The 21,431-nt window shown below is 49.7% G+C and overlaps 1 protein-coding gene across 1 annotated transcript in view; it reads right to left on the reverse strand.

The window, feature by feature from the left end:
- The window catches only part of LOC135055407 (signal transducer and activator of transcription 5B), a 478,909-nt gene extending 457,756 nt beyond the window's left edge, over positions 1-21,153 (reverse strand). Inside the window, exon 1 of the mRNA XM_063959429.1 lies at positions 20,403-21,153. The gene's annotated coding sequence lies outside the window, so the exon portion shown is untranslated. The remainder of the gene's footprint in view (positions 1-20,402) is intronic.
- Between the last annotated feature and the right edge of the window lie 278 nt (positions 21,154-21,431).

Genomic DNA, 21,431 nt, shown 5'->3' on the forward strand with positions numbered 1-21,431 from the left:
GGTCCCGCGCGGTCGGCATCACAAGAATAGACAGTCAAAATTGACTTGCCTGCACAGTCTCTCTCTATAGAAGAGATAGTCAAAATTGACACTTAACCAAAATCGCACATGGTCAGTATCGCAAGCACATGAGCGTACTTGCGATACTGACTATGTGCCAACCTAGCCCCTGTTGCATAGTGAGAATCGGGCATAGCCCAAATCTCACCCTGTGTATGGGCCATGAGTTTTATTCCCACAAGTCAATAGTAAATTACTGATCTGACATCTTTTTTCTGCTAAAAACACAATAAATATCTGCCCCTCAAGCTTATCTAGGTGTCATCCTTGACTCAGAACTGTCATTTGCTCTCCACATTTAATCTTTATCCAAATTATGTTACATACACATCTAAAAAACTAATTATGATAAATATGTTGAATATACACATCTCACGCAAGGCACTGTAAAATCTGGAAATTTAACACAACTTGATTTATCCACAAATATTGGTAACTATGCTGCATAGTTATAAAACCCTCTACAGGCAATTCTATCTGGATAACCAACATGGCATTATTCCAGTATGTGAAACAACCAGTGTTTGCAGTGATACATATCCCATATTGCTTAACTAGCCAATTTGACCAAGAAGCGTAATGATGGCATAAATTTGCTCCCTGTACGGCAATCTGCATGTCGCATCTCTGCAGTAAGAGCGCTAGGACCCAATAAGTGAATCAATCACACATGCAGTATTTTGGCCGGAAAACTGAAGTTTGGTAACACCTGTGTGACAATCTAAGCTGCTGAATGACTAAAATCCAGAGTTTGCCTTTTCTTGCTGTTTACTATGAAATGTTGAATATTTACTTTTACTACACAAAACAATCTTAGCACATATCAAACAGTCAAAATGTATCTGCTATTACAGGGCTGTCACATTAGCCACCAGTGGTGCAGACAGAGCTCTCCGGGCGTATCGCATCTGCAATTCCTCACAATGGTTATTCAAATAACACAGCTTGGTTTGTTGGTGGCATAATCCGTAATTCCTACGTTTATGGACTTGTTAGCTAATTATTTTAATTATTACTGTGAGAATAAACAGCAGTTGTCCTCATAGGTACTGAAAACCATCATTTTCTTGGCAGGCAGCAAAACAATTATGGATGCCTATAATCTGAAATCAAACCAATGTAACTGGATTTAGACTGTAGAACAAGTACTTTAGTTATTTTACAGACTTCTAGTTAGTCTAGGACAGTAGTTAGATCATGTACTTTATTTTACAACAGCTCTACATGGTTAAGAACAGAAAACAATTTCCACATGTAGCCAGTAAAGTTTTGAGCAGAATACACAATACACATTAAACCCCTCTTACACATCAGCACTATAGAGGTTAGTGTAATGAACTTAAAGAATAACACACGGAAACAACTCAAGGGGCAAAAGCTCTGCACCCACTTCCTAGAAGAGCCCCTAAGTGGTGTTCTGTATTATATATACATATATATATATATATATATATATATATATATATATATATATATATATATATATATATATACACACACACACTTTATTTTTGTATTTATTTCAACATTTACAATGTTGACATGGTCATAATGTCGACGGTGGCTTAGTCGAGAATTCAGCATGTTAACGATGAGGTTATGTCGATATTGTTAGAATTTTTATTTTGAAGGGGTCAACAAGTTGACATTTCAACCATGCTGACATGTCAATTTACTATGGTCGACATGTGAATGCTGCCTTGTTAAACAGCGACATAGTGAATGCACACCCCGCAGTGACTACAATGACCATGGGTACTGCAGTCCTTATACATTAAGAGTGTGCTCAAGATGGGAGTCGTGAGCAATTCAACAGAACATAAAAAGAAACCGAACAGAGAATTTTATAAAACATACGAAAAATGCCATGCCGTAATCATACTTTCTATTCCGAAAAGCAGAGCTAGAGTGTTCCCTGATAACCCAAACGGTTCACCATGCTCTAGCTACAAAAAAAATAAAACAATAATAATTAAAAAAAAATGATTTTGAATACAATACTAGCGAGCTGGGCATTCTGAGGAGACAGAATGGGGTTTATTGAGAGCTACGGCAACTAAAAGCGTAACAGCAGTAATACATTTTAGACACCATAGCAACCTGGCTGCAGCTCTAGATAGCTTTAGTCTAGCATGTCCTCATGCAAAAAAAAAAAAAAATGGATGATAACGGAACAATAGCACTCATTCGTACAGCATGGATAAATACAAATTCAAACATCTCGATTTGTGAAAACAAGGGAACATTTGACAATAGTATATATGACTGTTTGTCCAGACAGAGCTGTTACATTTCTGTTTTTTTTTACCTACACTTTAAAGGGGTGTAGTATGGTATGCCGGCGGTCGGGCTCCCGACAACCAGCATACCGGCGCCGGGAGCCCGACCGCCGGCATACCGACAGTGTGGCGAGCGCAAATGAGCCCCTTGCGGGCACGGTGGCGCGCCACGCGCACCACACTATTTTATTCTCCCTCCAGGGGGGTCGTGGACCCCCACGAGGAAGAATAAGTGTCGGTATGCCGGCTGTCGGGATTCCGGCGCCGGTATACTGTGCGCCAGGATCCCGACAGCCGGCATACTGAAGACCACCCCTTTAAAGAGGTTCTATTTTCTAACAGATGCTTACGGTCTATAAATGGGAACTTTCAGGAGAAAAAGATTTTTTTTTGGGATAAAGTCAAATTAGAATGGCAGCCTTCTGAACAGTGGGCTCTGCAAACTGACAGAGGGCAGATACATCCACCCATGGTACATTTTGTTGTGTTCAGTAGGTTTAAAAGATGGCTTTCTGTGCAGGAGGCAGCAAAAAGAAGCCCTGCCTAACAGAGCAATTCACTTGCCAAACACCTTGCAGCTCTGATGCTTTCCCATATGAACCGAAGAGAAATAGCACTAGACTTCAAAGACTTTATTGTTAATTAAATAATCTCAGTACCATAGCAACAGGTTACATTTAAGATAGCACCACATGCACCAATATTGGGGGGAATTAAATAGGTTTTTCCTGTGGCTGCCACTAGATGGTGCCTGCCAGAGCAATTCAATGGTTGCGCTATTCGGGCACGATTAGTAGCATGGGAACACATTCAGCTTGCAGCCCTGAAGGTGCGCAAACAGCACTTTTCACATTGCGCCCGCTACTTTTAGACCCGGTCTGATTGGTTACTCTCAAAACAATTAGCAGACACTTGGACCTTGCATCACATGAGACTTTGTGATGGTTGTAGATCAGGCCTAGTTGTCAACAGTACACCACCATATTTACTGCTATACTCAAACATAAAGAGTTCTCCATTCAATTATTTATGGCATTCACCACAAACTTAATAATACAGTATAAGAATCACAGCTTTTAAAAAAAGGAATCAAAGAATCCCTTTTTTAAACAACTGCAAAATCTATTGTTAAGCAAGATGAACATAAGTTCTTGTAAAAGGAAGCCCCCACCCCACCCATGACTGACTGAAAGAAAGAATGACTGAGTTATGCAATACTACAGGCTGGCTAAGCAGCAGAATATTGATGGTATAAGATGCAGCTGCCAGACTTAGCTAACCAGTCATGTTCCAGCCACTTAACACTCATTCTCTACTCCGTTCACTGGCTGCCTGTACAATGGAAAATTGTTTTCAAAATTGCCTTACTGACTTTCAAAGACATACATGACCAGGTCCCAAGCTACCTGAAGCAACTTCCAATTCCTTACTATCCTGCTTGCTTACTTACTTTGCTTAAAAACTATTAGCAGTATCTAACGTTTCACTTAATTATTTGTTAATTTTTTTTGGGGGGGGGTGGAGCTTTTAGCTTTGTGGCTCCAAATCTATGGAATTTGTTTTCTTGCACAGTTAAAGAGGATTCCACTCTAACATCCTTTGAAAGCAGATTCAAGACTACCCGTTTACTCCTTAATGCCCCTTTTAGTGCTTTTAAAAAAAATGCATACTTCTCTCTTCTGTTAAGCTTATTTTGTATGTTGTATTTCTGAAACTGTAAAAGCACTTTGTATTGGGAGAAAAGTGCTAAATAAAAACAATATCATTAAGACAGTTACATCTTCACTACAGCATATAGATGAATATACCAAGAAAAAGGAGTTTAAGTATAGAGAACATTACACTTCAAGCATAGCACTGAGATCATAGGTTCGATTCATACCATGGCCCTGTGTGGAGTCTGTATATTCTCTCTATACTCGTGTGGGTTTCCTCCTGGTAGTCCAGTTTCCTCTCACAATCCAAAAATATACTGGTAGGTTATACCCCTTTTTCACCAGAATCCCAGGTCCGACCCGGGATTTGGGTCCAATCCGGGTCAGACCATCCCAGGTCCGACCCGGGATTTGTGTCCTATCCAGGTCAGACCCTTTTCCCACTGCGGTTTACACCATTACACAGCACACTGGTGCAGTTTCTCTTATGCCAACACTTGGAGATGACAATTTCCAACTCTCCCCATGCTGTAAACGGGACCCAGGATACAAGTTTACACTGCAGCCTACCCACATGCTTCCTGGGTTCAACCCACTATCTACCTGTACAGGAAACACTGCAGACCAAGTTAATATAATCCATCTAGCAAAGGGTTAACACTGGAACACCAAAGATTTTATAAACAGATGTTTATGGTTTTATGAGAGCAAATGGCTTGAAGAGTGTCCAGGTATTGAGAATACGATTGCTTGTTAGCTTCTTGGAGACCCAAAATAGCCTTTCAGCCGAGTTTATCACCCACTGTTGAGTGACAAACTTCAGTAACATAAATTAAACCCATCCAACCCAGTAAAAGATTAGTTCCAAATGATACATTCAATTCCAAATAGTCTTGACTATCAATGTCTCAGTCTAACTATCGGCAGATATTGGGCACAGGTTCATACACTTTCTGAACAATACCAAAGTGATGGAAATAACATAGCATGTGCAGCACACGCGATATCCGAGGCCGATACAACCGGTTTTGGAGCAACCGGCGGGCCTTTGTGCTGTGTACACAGTACACAATTATTGTCCTTATCTGACTGATAACCCATAACAGTCTGAGAATTGCATAGTGTAGAGAGTATGAGCCATGCGTTAATTATGGATGGCAATGTAGGAAGAGAACAAGGATTCGTAGAAGCATGTAAACTGAATTATGTATTCAACAATTACATACAATAAACCTAGAACCCCATATATTATACTATGATCATAATAAATGTAGTCACCCTTTCACATGGCCTTCTACTGATTGCAAAGTCTCCATAAAGAATTTGTATATGCATGTTTTCTATGTAAACGAGTCCCAAAAAGGTTTGAATGGACAAGCTTAATGTACCGATTTCAATGGCTATAGGATGGACAACAAAGATGCAACGTTACCAGTAAATTAACATTTATACAGATAATCTACACATTACAGCTAAAAAACACAAGAGGACACTTTATTAAGAAATAAGTCCACAATCTCTACAGAACAATCATACTATACAGGGGCGTTTCTAGAGAGGAGGCAGCCCGTGTGCAGGATCCGCCTGGGCCCCCTCCTCTATAGTCGGCAGTGCAGAGACTCTGGGCACTAGGGTCCCTAGAGGACCCTAGCACTGACCCAGAGTCTAGGGCACATGCGCAGATCTCTGGAAAAATGGCGCAGCGGGCATTTTCCAAGTGATTCACCTACTGAGCATGCGCGAAACACTGGGAAAATGGCACCACGCCATTTTCCCAGCGATATCTGCAGCGCAGCAGGACTCCGGAGGGTAAGTATTAAACATAATGGGTGCAGGGAGTGCTGTGTGGGCCCACATGAAGCCCAGGGGCCCGTGTGTGCCGCACCTATTATACATACGCCAGTGATAATATAGATTTATTGTTATATGGTTATTTGAAAAATTCTCATGAGTTAATCATTTCAATAAATCCCATCCCTTTTGTGGATTTCAGCACAACAGTCACCTTCTGACCTTGTACTTGAATTAATAATATGCAGGAACATTTATCAACAGACATTTTCTCATAAAGTGAAATGAAAATAAAGAGTCCAGCGTCCAATCACACAGAGCACTTCCAATCTGAATAGATCTGATTAGTGTGGACTACATAGCCAGGCTCTGCTGGATAAGAATAGGCGACTGAAAGAGAACTAGACACCGCAGCCACTATTGCAGTGGAAGACTGATTATTATTATTATCATCATCATCATCCTTTATTTATATGGTGCCACGAGGGAATTAACTATACTTTCCAATTTAAGGAGCAGTAAAGTCAGGACTTCTGTGCGCCGGATTTCTTATACACATTCACCAGCTGCTCTGTGATTTGGTAAGCCATGTACACTAGATATGTTTTGTGTTATAACCTAGCACTGAACAAAATAATCTACGATTCAGGAAACAGAATGATTAGACAAGGAGTTGAGGAAGTTATGTCCACTTACTTCAATAGAAAAGACTGCAAAGTATAGATACAAGCATTGATTTTCAAAGGTATTGGCTCCCGGGAATATTTCACCCCTGTTAAAGCTGGATGCTGAAAATGTTGGGATCAGAAGAGCTGCCTGCGGGCGCATACGTGTGTGGTCGGAAGGGCAATAGCAATTAAACCACTTCCTACGAGTGTGCTGCCATCTTAGTGGTCCCTTGAAGGACTACTCCAAATGAGTATAAACAAAAACAATGACCCAATTAATTTTCACGTCACATGTAAGAATGACCAAATATTTATTTTTCAACAAATCCAAGCCATAGGAAATAAAATAGTTGTATAATCGATACATTTTTAGGCCAGTTTTGAGTTTGAATAAATACCCATAACTATTACTTAGGAACATTCTTCATACACAGTTGTAGCTGTTTACTTGCTAGATAAAAAGTATCATATGCTCCAAAATAATAAACTAATGTGGTTATTCAAATAATACGAAATACAAAATAACAAACAAATGATAAAAAGACAATGTACACATCCAATGACCAGGCTTAAATAATCTTTGTTCCTACCGCTGTTATCAAACAGCATATGTCAAGTTTGTCTTTGTATTACACTCTGAGGGGGCAATTCAATAGTTTTTTGGGCTGCAATAATTAGGGGGCACTCACCAGAGTAATTAAAATGTTTTGGGCACCCATTATCCCTGTTGACGGGCCCAAAAGCGACAGGTTTAGCCCGCAAAGCATCTAAACTTATAAAGCCGTGCTTTTCACACATTTCTGCTTGTCACCTTCAGGAGGCGGTGAGCAGAAATTTGGGGGCCCTCAGCACTCTCACCTATTCAGAGAAACAAAGTGCTCCATGGTGCTCACATTAAGTACCATCACCGAGAAAACCGAATCGCCCCCAAAGGGCATTATACTTAGCTGCATGGAGGGTCCAAAAGAAGCCATATTCTGAATTTACACCAAACACATGCTATATGCAATAGATACGACTGAGATAGGCGTCCCCTCGGCATATGCACAAAGTTATGGTGTAACCTCGTCTCCAAGACCATAACACTTCTACCAGGCGTTTCTGCTGTGTGTATGCAAAACTGTCGCTCAGAAACGTTAATTTCACGTCAGAGATGTGTCCGCCTGGAGATACACAAAGATGTTTGCTATGTTGTATGCAGTTTGCTGGAACTGGCTAGTTGCAGAAGCATTTGGACTTTAGTGCAACTCAGAATTGGGCCCAAAATATTTAAATGGTCAGTCGTCATCAAGGAAACAATGTCAGATAATGCCCTTCAAGGTCCTATTAAACAGCCACATTCGTACTAAACCATCATTGCTTAGGATTGACATTATGGAGTTACTGCCTTAGAATATTTAAGAAAATGTGCAATATTTTCTTTTACGGTTTAATGTTGGCGACAGATCAGCTCATGCCGGCAAGCTGTATGGCAACATCTGCATACATTTTCATATGCCAAAGTACCATGTTTATGCACAAAACTGTGTTTATAAATATTTCCATTCTAAAAAAAAAAAGATACAAGTAAATCTTTTATATTATAAATCCATCCTCCCCTTACACAGCACCTCCACACATACAAACTATGGTAGCAACAACCCCTACACACGCTGTGACAGCAACCCCCTAAACACACACTCATTGTGCACTGTGATAGCAACCCCTCCCCCCTACGCACACACTGTGCCAGCATAGTTCCTTTACATTCAGAAAGTGCGACAATACCCCTCCCCTACACACACACAGAATAGGACAGCATCCTCACTCAATACACAAACAAAAAGTGTGACACTACCACCAAAAACAAAGTGTGACAGAGGCCTTTCCCACTACATACACAAAGTATGACAGCATTTCCTCCTTACAGTACAAGAGCAGAGCACTTCCCTTATACCGTGTAACTGCATACCTCCCTTAGACACACACACAGTGTGACTGCATACCCCCCTTGCACACACAGTGTGACTGCATACCCCCCTTGCACACACAGTGTGACTGCATACCCCCCTTGCACACACACAGTGTGACTGCATACCCCCCTTGCACACACACACAGTGTGACTGCATACCCCCCTTGCACACACACACACACAGTGTGACTGCATACCCCCCTTGCACACACACACACACACAGTGTGACTGCATACCCCCCTTGCACAAACAGTGTGACTGCATACCCCCCTTACACGCAAACACACAGTGTGACAGCATACCCCCCTTACACGCAAATACACAGTGTGACAGCATACCCCCCTTACACGAAAAACACACAGTGTGACGGCATACCCCCCTTGCGCACACAAACACACAGTGTGACGGCATACCCCCCTTGCACACACACACAGTGTGACTGCATACCCCCCTTGCACACACACAGTGTGACTGCATACCCCCCTTGCACACACACACACACACAGTGCGACTGCATACCCCCCTTGCACACACACACACAGTGCGACTGCATTCCCCCCTTGCACACACACACACACACAGTGCGACTGCATTCCCCCCTTGCACACACACACAGTGTGACTGAATACTCCCCTTGCACACACACACACACAGTGTGACTGCATACCCCCCTTGCACAGTGACTGCATACCCCCTTGCACACACACAGTACCCCCCTTGCACACACACAGTACCCCCCTTGCACATAGTGTGACTGCATACCCCCCTTACACGCACACACACAGTGTGACCGCATACCCCCCTTACACGCACACAGTGTGACCGCATACCCCCCTTACACGCACACACACAGTGTGACCGCACACCCCCCTTACACGCGCACACACACACAGTGTGACCGCACACCCCCCTTACACGTGCACACACACACAGTGTGACTGCACACCCCCCTTACACACAGTGTGACTGCACACCCCCCTTACACACACACAGTGTGACTGCACACCCCCCTTACACACACAGTGTGACTGCACACCCCCCTTACACACACACAGTGTGACTGCACACCCCCCTTACACACACACAGTGTGACTGCACACCCCCCTTACACACACACAGTGTGACTGCACACCCCCCTTACACACACACAGTGTGACTGCACACCCCCCTTACACACACAGTGTGACTGCACACCACCCTTACACGCGCACACACACACAGTGTGACTGCACACCCCCCTTACACACACAGTGTGACTGCACACCCCCCTTACACACACACAGTGTGACTGCACACCCCCCTTACACACACACAGTGTGACTGCACACCCCCCTTACACACACACAGTGTGACTGCACACCCCCCTTACACACACACAGTGTGACTGCACACCCCCCTTACACACACACAGTGTGACTGCACACCACCCTTACACACACACACAGTGTGACTGCACACCACCCTTACACACACACACAGTGTGACTGCACACCCCCCTTACACACACACAGTGTGACTGCACACCCCCTTTCACACACACAGTGTGACTGCACACCCCCTTTCACACACACAGTGTGACTGCACACCCCCTTTCACACACAGTGTGACTGCACACCCCCTTTCACACACACACACACACACAGTGTGACTGCACACCCCCTTTCACACACACACACACACACACACACCCCCTTTCACACACACACACACACACACAGTGTGACTGCCCCCCCCCCTTACACACACACAGTGTGACTGCACCCCCCCCTTACACACACACAGTGTGACTGCACCCCCCCCTTACACACACACACAGTGTGACTGCACCCCCCCCTTACACACACACAGTGTGACTGCACCCCCCCTTACACACACACAGTGTGACTGCACCCCCCCCTTACACACACACAGTGTGACTGCACCCCCCCCTTACACACACACAGTGTGACTGCACCCCCCCCCCTTACACACACACAGTGTGACTGCACACCCCCCCTTACACACACACAGTGTGACTGCACCCCCCCCTTACACACACACAGTGTGACTGCACCCCCCCTTACACACACACAGTGTGACTGCACCCCCCCCTTACACACACACAGTGTGACTGCACCCCCCCCTTACACACACACAGTGTGACTGCACCCCCCCCTTACACACACACAGTGTGACTGCACCCCCCCCTTACACACACACAGTGTGACTGCACCCCCCCCCTTACACACACACAGTGTGACTGCACCCCCCCTTACACAGTGTGACTGCACACCCCCCCCTTACACACACAGTGTGACTGCACCCCCCCCTTACACACACACAGTGTGACTGCACCCCCCCCTTACACACACAATGTGACTGCACCCCCCCTTACACACACAGTGTGACTGCACCCCCCCCTTACACACACAGTGTGACTGCACCCCCCCCTTACACACACAGTGTGACTGCACACCCCCCTTACACACAGTGTGACTGCACACACCCCTTACACACACAGTGTGACTGCACACACCCCTTACACACACACAGTGTGACTGCACACACCCCTTACACACACACAGTGTGACTGCACACCCCCCTTACACACACACACACACAGTGTGACTGCACACCCCCCTTACACACACACACACACACAGTGTGACTGCACACCCCCCTTACACACACACACACAGTGTGACTGCACACCCCCCTTACACACACACACACAGTGTGACTGCACACCCCCCTTACACACACACACACACAGTGTGACTGCACACCCCCCTTACACACACACACAGTGTGACTGCACACCCCCCTTACACACACACACAGTGTGACTGCACACCCCCCTTACACACACACACAGTGTGACTGCACACCCCCCTTACACACACACACAGTGTGACTGCACACCCCCCTTACACACACACACACAGTGTGACTGCACACCCCCCTTACACACACACACAGTGTGACTGCACACCCCCCTTACACACACACACAGTGTGACTGCACACCCCCCTTACACACACACACAGTGTGACTGCACCCCCCCCTTACACACACACACACAGTGTGACTGCACACCCCCGTTACACACACACACAGTGTGACTGCACACCCCCCTTACACACACACACAGTGTGACTGCACACCCCCCTTACACACACACACACAGTGTGACTGCACACCCCCCTTACACACACACACAGTGTGACTGCACACCCCCACACAGTGTGACTGCACACCCCCCTTAAACACACACACACACACACACACAGTGTGACTGCACACCCCCCTTACACACACACACAGTGTGACTGCACACCCCCCTTACACACACACACAGTGTGACTGCACCCCCCCCTTACACACACACACACAGTGTGACTGCACACCCCCCTTACACACACACACAGTGTGACTGCACACCCCCCTTACACACACACAGTGTGACTGCACACCCCCCTTACACACACACAGTGTGACTGCACACACCCCTTACACACACAGTGTGACTGCACACCCCCCTTACACACACACAGTGTGACTGCACACCCCCCTTACACACACACAGTGTGACTGCACACCCCCTTACACACACACACACACACACACACACACACACACACACACAGTGTGACTGCACACCCCCCTTACACACACAGTGTGACTGCACACCCCCCTTACACACACACACAGTGTGACTGCACACCCCCCTTACACACACACACACAGTGTGACTGCACACCCCCCTTACACACACACACAGTGTGACTGCACACACCCCTTACACACACACACACACACACACAGTGTGACTGCACACACCCCTTACACACACACACACACAGTGTGACTGCACACCCCCCTTACACACACACACACACACACACAGTGTGACTGCACACACCCCTTACACACACAGTGTGACTGCACCCCCCCTTACACACACAGTGTGACTGCACCCCCCCCTTACACACACAGTGTGACTGCACCCCCCCCCCCTTACACACACAGTGTGACTGCACCCCCCCCCCTTACACACACACAGTGTGACTGCACACACCCCTTACACACACACAGTGTGACTGCACACCCCCCTTACACACACACAGTGTGACTGCACACACCCCTTACACACGCACACACAGTGTGACTGCACCCCCCCCTTACACACACACAGTGTGACTGCACACACCCCTTACACACACAGTGTGACTGCACACCCCCCTTACACACACACACAGTGTGACTGCACACCCCCCTTACACACAGTGTGACTGCACACCCCCTTACACACACACACACACACACACACACACAGTGTGACTGCACACCCCCCTTACACACACACACACACACACACAGTGTGACTGCACACCCCCCTTACACACACAGTGTGACTGCACACCCCCCTTACACACACAGTGTGACTGCACACCCCCCTTACACACACACAGTGTGACTGCACACCCCCCTTACACACACACACACACACACACACACACACACACAGTGTGACTGCACACCCCCCTTACACACACACAGTGTGACTGCACACCCCCCTTACACACACACAGTGTGACTGCACACCCCCCTTACACACACACACACACACACACAGTGTGACTGCACACCCCCCTTACACACACACACACACACAGTGTGACTGCACACCCCTCTTACACACAGTGTGACTGCACCCCCCCTTACACACACACACAGTGTGACTGCACCCCCCCCCTTACACACAGTGTGACTGCACCCCCCCCCCTTACACACACAGTGTGACTGCACCCCCCTCTTACACACACAGTGTGACTGCACATCCCCCTTACACACACAGTGTGACTGCACACACCCCTTACACACACACAGTGTGACTGCACACACCCCTTACACACACACACAGTGTGACTGCACACACCCCTTACACACACACACACAGTGTGACTGCACACCCCCCTTACACACACAGTGTGACTGCACACCCCCCTTACACACACAGTGTGACTGCACACCCCCCTTACACACACAGTGTGACTGCACACCCCCCTTACACACACAGTGTGACTGCACACCCCCCTTACACACACAGTGTGACTGCACACCCCCCCTTACACACACACACAGTGTGACTGCACACCCCCCTTACACACACACACAGTGTGACTGCACACCCCCCTTACACACACACACAGTGTGACTGCACACACCCCTTACACACACAGTGTGACTGCACACCCCCCTTACACACACACACAGTGTGACTGCACACCCCCCCTTACACACACACACAGTGTGACTGCACACCCCCCTTACACACACACACACAGTGTGACTGCACACCCCCCTTACACACACACACAGTGTGACTGCACCCCCCCCTTACACACACACAGTGTGACTGCACACCCCCCTTACACACACACAGTGTGACTGCACACCCCCCTTACACACACACACACACAGTGTGACTGCACACCCCCCTTACACACACAGTGCGACTGCACACCCCCCTTACACACACAGTGCGACTGCACACCCCCCTTACACACACACACAGTGTGACTGCACACCCCCCTTACACACACAGTGTGACTGCACACCCCCCTTACACACACACACACAGTGTGACTGCACACCCCCCTTACAAACACACACAGTGTGACTGCACACCCCCCTTACACACACAGTGTGACTGCACCCCCCCCTTACACACAGTGTGACTGCACCCCCCCCTTACACACACACAGTGTGACTGCACCCCCCCCCCTTACACACACACAGTGTGACTGCACCCCCCCCCCTTACACACACACAGTGTGACTGCACACCCCCCCTTACACACACACACAGTGTGACTGCACACCCCCCTTACACACAGTGTGACTGCACACCCCCCTTACACACACAGTGTGACTGCACACCCCCCTTACACACACACACACACACACAGTGTGACTGCACACCCCCCTTACACACACACAGTGTGACTGCACACCCCCCCTTACACACAGTGTGACTGCACACACCCCTTACACACACAGTGTGACTGCACACCCCCCTTACACACACACACAGTATGACTGCACACCCCCCTTACACACACACACACAGTATGACTGCACACCCCCCTTGCACACACACACAGTGTGACTGCACCCCCCCCTTACACACACAGTGTGACTGCACACCCCCCTTACACACACACACAGTGTGACTGCACACCCCCCTTACACACACACACAGTATGACTGCACCCCCCCCCTTGCACACACACACAGTATGACTGCACACCCCCCCTTGCACACACACACACACAGTGTGACTGCACACCCCCCTTACACACACACACAGTGTGACTGCACACCCCCCTTACACACACACACACAGTGTGACTGCACACCCCCCTTACACACACACACAGTGTGACTGCACACCCCCCTTACACACACACACAGTGTGACTGCACACACCCACACAGTGTGACTGCACACACCCCTTACACACACACACAGTGTGACTGCACACCCCCCTTAAGCACACCCCCCTTACACACACACAGTGTGACTGCACACCCCCCTTACACACACACACACACACAGTGTGACTGCACACCCCCCTCACACACACACACACAGTGTGACTGCACACCCCCCTTACACACACACAGTGTGACTGCACACCCCCCTTACACACACACACACACACACACACACAGTGTGACTGCACACCCCCCCTTACACACACACAGTGTGACTGCACACACCCCTTACACACACACACACACACAGTGTGACTGCACACCCCCCTTACACACAGTGTGACTGCACACACCCCTTACACACACACAGTGTGACTGCACACCCCCCTTACACACACACACACAGTGTGACTGCACACACCCCTTACACACACACAGTGTGACTGCACACCCCCCTTACACACACACACAGTGTGACTGCACACCCCCCTTACACACACACAGTGTGACTGCACACCCCCCTTAAGCACACCCCCCTTACACACACAGTGTTACTGCACACCCCCCTTACACACACACACAGTGTGACTGCACACCCCCCTTACACACACACACACACACACACAGTGTGACTGCACACCCCCCTTACACACACACAGTGTGACTGCACACCCCCCTTACACACACACAGTGTGACTGCACACCCCCCTTACACACACACACACACACAGTGTGACTGCACACCCCCCTTACACACACAGTGTGACTGCACACCCCCCTTACACACACACACAGTGTGACTGCACACCCCCCTTACACACACACACAGTGTGACTGCACACCCCCCTTACACACACAGTGTGACTGCACACCCCCTTACACACACACACACACACACACACACACAGTGTGACTGCACACCCCCTTACACACACACAGTGTGACTGCACAGCCCCTTACACACACACAGTGTGACTGCACCCCCCCTTACACACACACAGTGTGACTGCACCCCCCCTTACACACACAGTGTGACTGCACACCCCCCTTACACACACAGTGTGACTGCACCCCCCCCGTACACACACACACACACAGTGTGACTGCACCCCCCCTTACACACACACAGTGTGACTGCACCCCCCCCTTACACACACACACACACACACAGTGTGACTGCACCCCCCCCTTACACACACAGTGTGACTGCACACCCCCCTTACACACACACAGTGTGACTGCACACCCCCCTTGCACACACACACACACACAGTGTGACTGCACACCCCCCTTACACACACACACACAGTGTGACTGCACACCCCCCTTACACACACACACAGTGTGACTGCACACACCCCTTACACACACAGTGTGACTGCACCCCCCCCCCCCTTACACACACAGTGTGACTGCACCCCCCCCCTTACACACACACAGTGTGACTGCACCCCCCCCCCCCCTTACACACACACAGTGTGACTGCACCCCCCCCCTTACACACACACACAGTGTGACTGCACACCCCCCTTACACACACACACACACACACACAGTGTGACTGCACACCCCCCTTACACACACACACACACAGTGTGACTGCACACCCCCCTTACACACACACACACACACAGTGTGACTGCACACCCCCCTTACACACACAGTGTGACTGCACACCCCCCTTACACACACAGTGTGACTGCACACCCCCCTTACACACACACACACACAGTGTGACTGCACACCCCCCTTACACACACACACACACACAGTGTGACTGCACCCCCCCCCCTTACACACAGTGTGACTGCACACCCCCCTTACACACACACACAGTATGACTGCACACACACACACAGTGTGACTGCACACCCCCCTTGCACACACACACAGTGTGACTGCACACCCCCCTTACACACACACACACAGTGTGACTGCACACCCCCCTTACACACACACACAGTATGACTGCACACCCCCCTTGCGCACACACACACACACACAGTGTGACTGCACACCCCCCTTACACACACACAGTGTGACTGCACACCCCCCTTACACACACACACACAGTGTGACTGCACACCCCCCTTACACACACACACAGTGTGACTGCACACCCCCCTTACACACACACACACACAGTGTGACTGCACACACCCCTTACACACACACACACAGTGTGACTGCACACCCCCCTTACACACACACACAGTGTGACTGCACACCCCCCTTACACACACACACACAGTGTGACTGCACACCCCCCTTACACACACACACAGTGTGACTGCACACACCCCTTACACACACACAGTGTGACTGCACACCCCCCTTACACACACACAGTGTGACTGCACACCCCCCTTACACACACACACAGTGTGACTGCACACCCCCCTTACACACACACACAGTGTGACTGCACACCCCCCTTACACACACACACACACAGTGTGACTGCACACCCCCCTTACACACACACAGTGTGACTGCACACCCCCCTTACACACACACACAGTGTGACTGCACACCCCCCTTACACACACACACAGTGTGACTGCACACACCCCTTACACACACACACACAGTGTGACTGCACACCCCCCTTACACACACAGTGTGACTGCACACACCCCTTACACACACAGTGTGACTGCACACACCCCTTACACACACAGTGTGACTGCACACACCCCTTACACACACACACACACACACAGTGTGACTGCACACCCCCCTTACACACACAGTGTGACTGCACACCCCCCTTAAGCACACCCCCCTTACACACACACACAGTGTGACTGCACACCCCCCTTACACACACACACACAGTGTGACTGCACACCCCCCTTACACACACACAGTGTGACTGCACACCCCCCTTACACACACAGTGTGACTGCACACCCCCCTTACACACACAGTGTGACTGCACACCCCCCTTACACACACACACACAGTGTGACTGCACACCCCCCTTACACACACAGTGTGACTGCACACCCCCCTTACACACACACACACAGTGTGACTGCACCCCCCCTTACACACACACACACAGTGTGACTGCACACCCCCCTTACACACAGTGTGACTGCACACCCCCTTACACACACAGTGTGACTGCACACCCCCTTACACACACACACAGTGTGACTGCACACCCCCTTACACACACACAGTGTGACTGCACACCCCCCTTACACACACAGTGTGACTGCACACCCCCTTACACACACACACAGTGTGACTGCACACCCCCTTACACACACACACAGTGTGACTGCACACCCCCTTACACACACACACAGTGTGACTGCACACCCCCCTTACACACACACAGTGTGACTGCACACCCCCCTTACACACACACACACACACAGTGTGACTGCACACCCCCCTTACACACACCACAGTGTGACTGCACACCCCCCTTACACACACACACACACACAGTGTGACTGCACACCCCCCTTACACACACACACACACACAGTCTGACTGCACCCCCCCCCCCCCCGTACACACACACACAGTGTGACTGCACCCCCCCTTACACACACACAGTGTGACTGCACCCCCCCCCTTACACACACAGTGTGACTGCACACCCCCCTTACACACACACACACACACACACACTGTGACTGCACCCCCCCCGTACACACACAGTGTGACTGCACCCCCCCTTACACACACACACAGTGTGACTGCACCCCCCCCCCCCTTACACACACAGTGTGACTGCACCCCCCCCCCCTTACACACACAGTGTGACTGCACCCCCCCCCTTCACACACACACACAGTGTGACTGCACACCCCCCTTACACACAAACACAGTGTGACTGCATACCCCCTTACACACAAACACAGTGTGACTGCATACCCCCCTTACACACACACTGTGACTGCATACCCCCCTTACACACACACTGTGACTGCATACCCCCCTTACACACAGTGTGACTGCATACCCCCCTTGCACACAGTGTGACTGCATACCCCCCTTGCACACACACAGTGTGACTGCATACCCCCTTGCACACACACAGTGTGACTGCATACCCCCCTTGCGCACACTGACTGCATACCACCCCCCTTTTACACACACACAGTGTGACTGCATACCCCCCTTGCACACAAAGTGTGACTGCATACCCCCCTTGCACACAAAGTGTGACTGCATACCCCCCTTGCACACACACACAGTGTGACTGCATACCCCCCTTGCACACACACACAGTGTGACTGCATACCCCCCTTGCACACACACACAGTGTGACTGCATACCCCCCTTGCACACACACACAGTGTGACTGCATACCCCCCTTGCACACACACACAGTGTGACTGCATACCCCCCTTGCACACACACACAGTGTGACTGCATACCCCCCTTGCACACACACACACAGTGTGACTGCATACCCCCCTTGCACACACACACACAGTGTGACTGCATACCCCCCTTGCACACACACACACAGTGTGACTGCATACCCCCCTTGCACACACACACACACAGTGTGACTGCATACCCCCCTTGCACACACACACAGTGTGACTGCATACCCCCCTTGCACACACACACACACAGTGTGACTGCATACCCCCCTTGCACACACACACACACACAGTGTGACTGCATACCCCCCTTGCACACACACACAGTGTGACTGCATACCCCCCTTGCACACACACACAGTGTGACTGCATACCCCCCTTGCACACACACACAGTGTGACTGCATACCCCCCTTGCACACACACACAGTGTGACTGCATACCCCCCTTGCGCACACACACACAGTGTGACTGCATACCCCCCTTGCGCACACACACACAGTGTGACTGCATATCCCCCTTGCACACACACACACACACAGTGTGACTGCATACCCCTCTTGCACACACACACACACACACACACACACACTGTGACTGCATACCCCCCTTGAACACACAGTGTGACTGCATACCCCCCTTGAACACACACAGTGTGACTGCATACCCCCCTTGAACACACACAGTGTGACTGCATACCCCCCTTGAACACACAGTGACTGCATACCCCCCTTGCACACACAGTGACTGCATACCACCACCCCTTTTACACACACACAGTGTGACTGCATAACCCCATTAACACACACAAACAAAAGTGCGCCGCATATCCTCATTACACACACAAATATGACAGCATATCTCTTCTCACACACACACGGCGTGACAACGTGACAGCACACCCCCTCCCCCCTTACATACATAAAGTGTGACAGCACCCCCTAAAACACACAAAGTGCGACAGCATACCCCACTTACAGGAACAGTGTGACAGTTCATGCCCCCTCACTCCCCGCGCCTACTTACACATACACAGTGTGACAGCACTCCGCCGACATACACAACCACAGTGACAAACGTGCACTCCTCCAGTCAGGGAGGCAAACCCCCACCTCCCGCTGTCTACGGAACCCTACCAGCCCGCTCCCATTCACAAAAACCCCTTACCTCTGGGGGACTCAGCAGCAACCTCTTCCCCAGGGAGGCGTTTGGTCCCCTCAATCCTCAGGGGAGGCGTGCAAGAGCTTGAGTCTCCTTGTTTTTCCTCCTTCTACGCCTGTTGCACATTTAATTCCCCGGGTTGCTGTTATGCATACATCTGCTGCTGCTAGCGTAGTATATATGATATATAGCTTGCTCAGCTTGTCCAAGCTTCAGCTGGAAGTCGTCCGCACGCTCAGCAGCGCCACCTGCCTGGGGTAACGCTCTACTCGGTCAGGGACCAACACGCCCCCCGCCGCGGCTGCGCACGCATCACCTCCTCCGCCACACTCTCCTCCAGCAATACACGCTGCGCACGCAGTAAATCTCGCAGCTCTAGCAACCCCCAATACTCAGCCCTCGCCATAGCTATGGTATGTAATAGGATTGTCTCCCAGTTCTGTAATAAAAATTTACATCCGCGGACATATTTACGGAGACAAAATAGTCGTCGTAATGTAAACTAGTATGTGTGTAGCTACGACAAAATGTCTGCCGCGCTTAACACAGGGTGAGACGTGCTCTCTAGTAACCTCCTGCGATCGAGGCTTACGTGCCTACGAAAACATTCCCTGCTTCATCCTCGGCCGTGTTTTAATAAAACCTTATTGACCATCGTCACTGAGCACAAACTAGTTTCTCCCAATATCAACGGTCATACATCGCAGCGCCTGTAGGTAGTTAGAAGAGGTTAAACCACGGATACCACGTGGTCTATGGTAATCATTAGTTCTCTATCGTATAACCGCATTTCTCACTCTCCACCAGAGACCACTGACAGCACTATGGGGATTGTTCCTATTGGAGGGAGGTTCCCAGAAGTCACCAATCAGTGCTGGGTTTGAAGGAGGTGGTCTAGGGTAGGCTGTGTGACCCTGAACTGTCAGACTCAGGAATCAGGCTAGAGTGAGAGAGAGCTGAGACTAGAACTTCTCAGAGAGGGATGGTATTCAGTATTCCGGCTGTTGGGATCCCGGCGCTCAGTATACCGGCGCC

The sequence above is a fragment of the Pseudophryne corroboree genome, chromosome 3 (assembly GCF_028390025.1).
Source record: "Pseudophryne corroboree isolate aPseCor3 chromosome 3, aPseCor3.hap2, whole genome shotgun sequence".
Lineage (NCBI taxonomy): Eukaryota > Metazoa > Chordata > Amphibia > Anura > Myobatrachidae > Pseudophryne > Pseudophryne corroboree.